Source organism: Erpetoichthys calabaricus, chromosome 4 (assembly GCF_900747795.2).
Source record: "Erpetoichthys calabaricus chromosome 4, fErpCal1.3, whole genome shotgun sequence".
Taxonomy (NCBI): Eukaryota; Metazoa; Chordata; class Cladistia; order Polypteriformes; family Polypteridae; genus Erpetoichthys; species Erpetoichthys calabaricus.
Window position 1 is genome coordinate 179672223 of NC_041397.2, and position 9864 is coordinate 179682086.

Here is a 9864-nt window from a genome sequence, read left to right on the forward strand (position 1 = left end):
TTGGCGATTGCATAGTATTTATGCAAAATATAGAGCTGGAAAAGAGCTTTAAAACAATATGAGAACCATTTCTGTGCAACTTATATTTAGAAGGATATAGCCTGTGAAAGTTAAAAGTCCACCACCCTTCCAATAAGTTCAAACTTTGTTAGCTTAAATCTCCCTTAATATTGATCCAAGGTACATGCAATTTCAGGTCCCCTGATAGAATTTTGTTTTTTGTAGAATATTATTATGTTACATTTGCATATGTGTCAATGTGTAGCTAGTACAATAAATAAATAAACATGAATTTGCAATATATAGTGTGCTCTATCCAATTGACATATTTAAAGCTCCCCTTTTCACAAGAGACAGTAAAAATGTAAAGAGTATAGTACAGCAATGGGTAGGCTGGCAGAAATAAAAATAAAATGTCTGGAAAGTTTCAGAATTTGATGATTCAAAAAGAATTAAACACTTTTTTAAAAAAAAATCCATAAGTCCCTAAGTAAAATGTAATACGCACAAAACTGTAGAGTTACCCGGAATTTGTATTCTAAATTTTGGTCCTTGAAGGTTGTACATATTGCCATGTCGATACTAACAGTGATATGCTGATAAGGGTCCAGCATGAATTTGATTTGATGTGTGCTGTGTGACACAAGAGGTACCATATTAAGCATTTGCAAGATTAAGAAAAAAACTTGTGGATCCCTTTACAAATTGGTTTAGACTAAATGCATAGATGGTATTTAGTTACTGAGTAATACATTTTTTAAAGTGTTCATTACTTTTTAAATTATGTTGAATTTATAATGATTACTAAAGGGAACTATTATAGCTTGGCATTAATGAGGGGCTGCCATAACATAAAAAAATACTGAACATTTTTCCTCTTGCAACAAATGTAATTTTTGTATGATTTTTAAGTAACACAAGATATTTCCCCCTTGTACTTCAGTGGAGAATTATTCAGGTTAAATAAAATGAGGTGATGAACAAGTAGTGTGGTATTGATTTCTCATGAACAAGTAGTGTTTAATCTGATATTACTCCACATAAGATAGTTAAAGGGTAAGCATTTATAGTGTTCCTAATATCCTGTTCTGAAAAGCTGGTCGTAGTTTTTGTCCAGTAAGATTTAATTAAAGGACATAACCAAGACATCTAACTATGGGAGGCAGGTACTTCGGTGCCTTGCTGACAAGATGGGTCTAGTCTAAGCATTTTTTAATTATCTAACATGACAGAGATGTATTTGATGTATAATTTGGGTGTAAATTAGACATTCTCATGCAGACTAAGGAAGAAAGTTTCCTGTCTAGTTTTGACTTGTATTCATGACTGTACGTTTAATTTGGAAGGGCCTATTCCCAGTTCTGTTTTTGATTATGTAAAGATGTATTATTATAAAAAAAATAATGGCGTAGTCCTAAGATACTTTTTTTTTATCCATAACAGTATTATATTGTGAGCATTTTGTAATAAGTTAAAAAGGAAAATGAGAAGAATGAATGAAACTATCTTTAGCTAAATCTGTGACAATCTGTGTCAATGTTGTATAGACTAAGTAGACACCCTTTTACACCATGAGCATCCTGGTACAGGGCTAAGTAATCGTTTAAAAATCAATCGCTGTATTATACAGATAAACTAAGCCGTCACAAACAATACCTTATTTGCAACTGACGGTTGTTGATTTCACACTCCTAGTAATCAAATTGTTACAATATTTACAGTTGACTTTTAATATGGTATGAAATCATAAGTGTAGTGTTTCATACATTGTCACAAAAAATATTTGAAAAAATTGTAGTAATTATTTTGTATAAGGAATACCTAAGTGTTATGAATTAATCAAAAGGTCTCGACCAGCGGATTTCAACCAGTGACACATCAGTATTTACAGTAGATTCTCATCATCAAAACAAGTTCAAGCACATTATTATATGATGCATCAATCATGAGTTACCCTTCAAATAAGAGGAGTCACTAAGCCACCTTTGGCAAGTACCACCTCACATTTCTGCATCATTAGCTCTGACTCAATAGGTCACACACTTGCAAACTTTATACCAATGGATGGCAGTGATTGTGATGTTTCCAATGATACGTAGATGTCCATAGATGGACATAGTGAGACACAGCTCAAGGAGTACATACTGAAAAATACATTATTTGAAGCATGAGCAAACAATGAATATAGTCATGTACATTTGTAGGTGGATTAGGGGGTACTTGGGCGTAAGAGTGTATTAGGGGATGGGGTTCAGTGTTTTTATATGATTCACTGTTTTATGTACAATGAACCCGGATATCCATTTGGAGAAGTTTTGGATAGAGGAGGAGGACCAATGGTGCCAAATGCTGTAACTATTTATTTCTTTGTGTTATCCACATGAAAGGTAGTGTTGACATGTCTTGGAATACCTCAGGGGTGAAAAATCTGCCATGGTGTTACTTATACATGAGATATACTGTATCAGACAACAGCAATTTGAAAATATTACTGTGAATGCCTGTTTTTTATTCCTAGTTTAGCAGCAGTTTCTAATTAAAGGAATGTTTAAATTTTTACAAACACAGATTCTATCACATTTTAGACATCATCTGTCATGTTTTAGTGAAAAATTTACTGCCCTGCCTTTAAGAATTAATTAAATTAAAGTGCAAATATATACTCAATATACAAGTCTTTAAACGTCTTAATAACATGCATGTGTCATTTGTCAAGTTATTGTGGTAGGAAAATATTAGAGATATCTTCTAAATATGCAACTGATAATAACACATCTTCCTTCAAATGTTGACTGTGCTTATAGATAGACTTTGTTTGTCCCCAAGGGCAAATAAAAGCTTTACAGAAGCTCAAATATTTACATGTCTAATCCCATGGCTTTGTATCCATACTATCATATTCTTTGCAAAGTATTAAAGTATTGGTGTTTAATGAGCCTAAATAAAAATAAAAATTTGATTGGCCCATCACTTTTCTTCTTTAAGGGAACAATGTTTTCAGCTTGGAAGTTTGTCCCATGTAAATGAAGTTACAACTGTGTGAGGGAGTTATTTGAGTAATACAAAATACACCATAAAAACCATAAGAATTTCCATTGAATTATCAATTTGATGCTAATTTTCCTGGCTAATCATAGATGGAGATGTGATCATTAAAAACTCAAATTTACAAAATATGGTAAATATGTCATACCTTTCAATTCTGCCAGATCTCTCACTCACAGCGACACTTCACCAGTCTGGAGGACACCCGCTTTCTGTGTTGCATAGGCTCAATGGCTTCTAGATTTCAGAAGTATTCTCTAAATGTTATATATTTATTTCAGTTCAATACTTGTTGAACTCTTGGGAATATGTATATGAAAGACTAACACCTAAAAGCCTTTTCTCCATGTCCATAATATGGGTTCTGTGATTTAGGTAATAGTGAATCAGAAATTAAACTCTTTTGAAAAATTAATCTTTTCAGGAGGGATTTTGTGTAGGTCATTTTGCATATACCTCATCAGCTTTTGAGATAAGATCAATTAATTGTTATCCCTTTAAATTTTCTGTTGTGGACTTTGTTTAAAAACTACATCTATTTATGAGCATTTATATTTATCTAAACAGTCTGCAGTAATACTTATTTTAATTACTAGTTGCTTGATAAATAATTAGGATATGCAATCACCAGCTCCATGATAAGTAGATCTTCGTCAGAAATTACAATAACACCATATCTACAAGATTTGATATAGATAAACAAGCTATTATTACTAAATAATTAATTGTGAATTTCCTCTTGGGATTATTGGGGTTAATTTTAACTTTTTGTCTTGTTGTCCTAAATAATTTTCAAGAATTTTTATTTTTGAAGTTTTTCAAGTTCCTCATACCATTTTTAATATTCATTTTTTGTTTTAAAATTATATAAATGTAATTGTGAATTATTCACGTCTTTTGCATCCATTTGTAGGTTGTTTGTTTGATGTTTCTAGGGTGGTTGCCATGGAGGGATGACCAGAGGTCAAAACTTGTGATGTCATCAGATTAACAGTTTAAAGTTCAGCACCATGCACTTCCTGGTTCCTGAGATTGTGGATTTTACTAAAGACTTTTTGTATGTGTTTCATTGCTGTCATAACTAAGGGCAAAGCAGATGTATTGCATTTTGCTATAGCTTAGGCATGATTAATCAGCAAAGGGCATCAACAGTTGGGGAAAGAGTCATTCCAATCACAAGTGTGTTATACTTGGAAAACAGGTGATCGGGGAGTTGATGAGGCAGGGGAACTGCAGTTTCATTGAATAGGTGGAAGCTGGTGATATAAATGCCGATTTCATTCTCTTGTGTTTCGAAAGAATGGTGAACCTATATAGGATGTGTTCATCACAGACAGTATAAATAAAAAGCTATAAAGAAACAAAGCTTGATAATGCTAAGAAATATTTCACTGTATTTAGTATTTAGTTAAAATCGCTAACACCTCACACAGTAGAAATGTAACAACACTGCTTAAAATGTGCGAAAAGAAAATAACTTTAGAAAGCTGAACGTAAGAGTAATTTTTTCAGCAAGACCCAAAACATACTTTTTGCCATTTCCGTTAACCACTTCACAGTCCATATTGTCTCAACTTATACCCTTCTGCAGGACACAAAAAGGTTTACAAGTGGAACGCCTCTTTCTCTAACTGTTGACGCCCCTTTCCCCACCTTTTGATGCTGATCGGTAATTTGATTACTTTTAGTTTTGGCACAATTAAAGCATCTCAAATCAAAATGCAATGCATACGGAGCTACGGCTAAGTGAAATGCAATATATCTGTCTTCTATTCTTTTCGTTATGACATGTAATCTCTTAAAATTAATTAAAATGTAATACATTTTTGTGTTGCATTTTAAACTGACAATAAAACTGAATGCCATAGTGATAACCAATGGATCATTTAGTTAATATGTTTTTAATTATGATGCAGTAAAACTGAAAAAATCAAATGTCAACTTTGGAACAAATAATATTCCATAGGATTTAAACTGCCTTAATCAGTGAGTAAAAAGCAACACAGTAAATTTCACAAGTTAATCCCCGCAGCCAGTATAAACAGGTGAGGTAGAAAAGGATTATAAAAACTTCCTACATTCTCTCCACTCATTTTGACCTACTGTACCTCCCTAACAAATCATCTCCCAACAACATTAAATATTGTTTCTCTAAGTATACGTACAGATTAGTACTTTACATGTACCCATTACTGTATTTAAAAAAGGAAAACAAAGCAAAATTTACATGTATGATTAACATTAAAAAATTGAGCATGCTATTATACTGTATTGATAAAATTAATTAATAGTGATGGCAATGTTTCAGAGTTAAACAAAACATAAAAAAAAATTACCACTTACTACCCAAAATCTTCCATTAGTGGTTCTTATGTTCAGTCATGGGGTACCACTGTGGCTGTAGGCTTTCATTTCAACCAGTTTTAAAAATTAATGTATCAGTCTAATTGATCTAATTGTTTAATTAACTGGTGTTTTTCTTATTTTGCATTCAGGAAAGTGGTTTACAAAAGAAATTACAAAATGTGTATTTTTGCATATTTTTAAATACTTTTTTTTCTTATAGTTTTCTTTCGAATTCACCTTTTTTCTGTGGTGTCTGCTCCCTTCATAGCATCCAATTATTAACAATTTGGTGATAAGCAATCCTGATGCAGGTGCAAATGACTGAATGAAAAAGAAGAGTAGCTACATCAGTGTCATTTACTTATGTGCCAATGTATTTGACACATGTACTGTAAATACTTTAAGATCATTGTATGGGTTAATAAGTTATAATTTACCTTTAAAATTTAATAGACTTGTTGATGCAAGGCTTATAGACATGGTTTTTGTTTTATTTGTAAAACACATGTTTATCTATCTACATATCTGTTTCTCTAGTGGTAACCTGAAATCCTATACTGAAATAAAACAGATCAGAGTATACATTTTGTACTTTTTTTGTTTAAGTGAATATATAATTAGAACAATTACAGAAAAAATTATGTAAGTCCAACATTCAATAAAATGTCATTCATAATATTTGGTCACATCAACATATGGTTTTTAGTTTTTCTTATATAGACAGTGTGTGTGTGTATGTACTGTATATACTGTATATGTTTATATATATATATATATATATATATATATACAGTATATATATATATATATATATATATATATATATATATATATATATATATATATATATATATATATATATATATCAGCACCCAGCGTTGCATGGTGGGGTCAAGTGAAGGCCTGCAAGATCCTTGAAGAAATGTTGGGGCACCAACCCAGTCATCCCTGTTTAATCCATCTAAATCAAAATAAACATAAATGGTCACTATGGGCATTTCAAACCCTGGTTTTGGTCACCACGTGGAAGCTCCGTCTTGCAGAGCATTCAGTTCAAAGTGCATCCTTCCAGTGGCTGTGGAATTTATAGATGGGGGACTGGAAGGGCCGGAGTCAATTGCCCTCATGGGGTGTCTTCTTAGTACTGCTGAGGGAATAGAAAAGGAGAAAGTTAGCGCAAGTGCCCTCTCTTGACCCATGGTGGTAGTACATACCTCAGATATCCCTGACTGGTTAAGTAATTTTAAAATCTGGTCCTTTCATCTGCTAGTCTGGCTTAAACTCTGTTCTGGTGTTTTACTTTCTCTAAGACTTTAGGTGGCACTGTCCTTAAAAGTGATTGTAGTTAAAAGGGAAAAAAAAACAAAGGGTGAAAATTTTGGGTTCAACAATAGTCTGGTGTATTTTCCTCACAAAGTGAGATATTCTTGCAAAATGTTATTGAGATTAGACGAAGTGTGTGGAATTCTATAAAGAAGAATCACACAGACATTGAGTTTCATATAGATAGATAGATAGATAGATAGATAGATAGATAGATAGATAGATAGATAGATAGATATACTGTATGTAAATATATATATATATATATATATATATATATATATATATATATATATATATATATATACATACAGTATAGATTAGACATCTGTGATTGATGAGCGTCTTCAGGTCTCTAAGATTAATAATAATTCTCTTTCTCTTCCTTTTCACCTGTAGACCAGACGATACAAAGCAGTAAGAATTCTGATGTCATTTTCTCTTCTGGCCTGGAAATCTCACCTCTTCTGCTCTGGGGTAGATATAAGCATCTGAGAACCTAGAAGTCAGTGTTCATTAAAGAACCCGCAGATGATGGAAACACTTCCTGCCTCCAGGAGCAACTATAGTTAAACTTGTTTCTCACTTCAGAAGAGAACACTGGGCTTCATAACTGCCCTATTGCTTATTTGCTTTTTTTACTTAGTTGTTTACTTACTTATTTATTTACTAGCCTACACAGCTTGCCTATTAAATAGGGTTACCAGGCTGGTACTCCAACCCTTTGAAGTGTTTCTTGCCTTATAATGTACTATATATAGCTAGGTGTAGGATTCAAACCCTGGACACAGAGTCCATGAGGCAACAGTGTTAACCACTGTGCCATTGTGTTGCCATATACTGTATATATCATAAGATTTGACATAAAAGACAAAAACTCAGTAATTGAAAGTTTTTATTGTTCAGCATTTATTGGTAATCAATAACATAGTGCTTGTTCAGTGTAAGGTCTTTTGTTGAACCAGTCCTCCAATCGTACCAGTTATTTTCTTCTTTCCACTAGTCCTTGAAGCTTTAAAAATGATGAACAGCAAGATGGCAGGTTCTCCCACCTCCTCCAGTTAAATGCAGGAAAAATGTGTATGTTAATTTCATATTTATTTAAAACATTGTAACAAGCAGATTTTCTGAGTGAGAGATGTTCTGCTGAATGTCACAGTACTGCAATTGCTCACAAAAGGTTTTGTAGTTATCTTCTGTATGAAAATCATTGCTATGGTCTTGAATTTACTAACATAATAAAAATTTTAATGAAGACCACTTTTCTATTTACTGACTGTAAAGTATATAAATCTGCTTATTGAATTGGCAACAATTTATTGCTTCTATTGTCAACATTTCCACCTTAAAAGAGCTGATGTTTCTATTATATTTACATATTTGCATGTTCTATTTACAGGGGTCATTTAAAAACTGAGGTAATGTGGCAATCTTTAGAATCTCAATAAAATAAGGCCTTTTCCAAAATTCTTTAATTGGAAATAGCTTAATTGAGGTTGGAATCATTTTGTTCATAGATTAAAGATATGCAAGAATTACACTGGTAAGACAAATGGCAAACTGTGTGAATAAATAAAGTATAAAAACATATTGACCAGCAGTTGGAAATGAAAGTACGGTATGACTTTAACAAATCTGATGTCGTTCAGTAAAATACTATAGTCGGTTCATGATGGGTTTCTTTTAAGAAGAAGTAACTGTCTGCAACGTTATAAATTTCTCAAGCCGTATGTACTAATGAATGTGTTCAAAATCTAAAACGATAGATTTCATTTAACTCTCATCATTTATACTTCATTGGTAGAACAGTTGAGTAACAACATTGCCACTGCTGAATTCAGGCATATAATGTACTATTTAAAGCAGAATTAATAATTTCAGTCTGTTTCTGGCACATAACATTATATTTTTATTTAAACTGTAGATATATAGCTGTGACTGTATTTTTTAAAACTTTCTTGCCAAACATTGCTAACATTTTAAAAATGTATTTTATTTCAGTCATTTCAATTATTATTACATCAAATTTATTTAATATTAAATAATCAAAATGCAAATTGCTTTTTAAAATTTTCTTTATTAATAACACTACTGATAGACAGAGACACAGCGTTGCTGTAATAGGCTTCTAAAATTATGGAATCATGTTTATCAATTTAAGTGATGCCCGATCGGCCTCAGCATTTAAATCAAGGCTAGAGACCAATTATTTAGGGACAGCATACGGTACAGCAGTATGAACTGCTAGTGAGGCCCTTCATATTGCAATTATATTGCATGTTGTGGCAATAATTGAAATTAGCTGTTGCTCTTACTCTCTTTGCCAGGCCTTTTTTCTTTCTTTCTTAGTGTCCTGCAGTGGGAATCAATAGCATCAGCAATGACAAAACCAGCATCTGACTTATTGTACTTTACTTGAATCATGCACACTGGCATGTAACACTGTAGAATGCTTGGGGGCTTTGGCCAGCTTGTTGGTCCAAGTCACACAGACTTTCCTTTTTCTGATTCAGACCCCAACTAATTATATTCTCTAGGATCTGTACAAACAGGAATTTTGTTTTCCTTTTGACCACTGCCAAATGGCCTTAGTTCAATATACTTAAACATTGTAATTTACTTACAGTATTTTGGTAAAATTTGGAGTTTTAAAAACCTCAACTACAAAAAATTATTACATACATCTATTTATATTTAGCAATGATTTGCCTGAATTTGGGTTTTATTGCCTGCACTTTGTACTGAAAGATATTTTTTTAGTTTATTATATATTTAAAAATCTAAAATTTGTAAATGTTTCAAGCACTCCAACTTGCTAATGAGAAGTGGCTTATGTAAAAATTCTTTCTGCATTTACTGTATATAACTCCTGAACATTTATATTGAAATTAAACAGAAGAAACCTGAGCAATGGCATTGCACCTCTTCAGACACTGATGGGCAGACGATAATTAGTCCTACCGACTAACAATATGAAAAAAAATCAAAATATCAGACATTGGAAACCACATGATAAGTTACGCTATAATCTAAAAATGGCTAAACATTATTCCTAACATTAGCCCATAAACATTCAGTCATATCTCCTGTCATTGCACAACATACAATGTGAAAAGTAATTGTAAGACTGAAAGCATGGGCACGATGTGT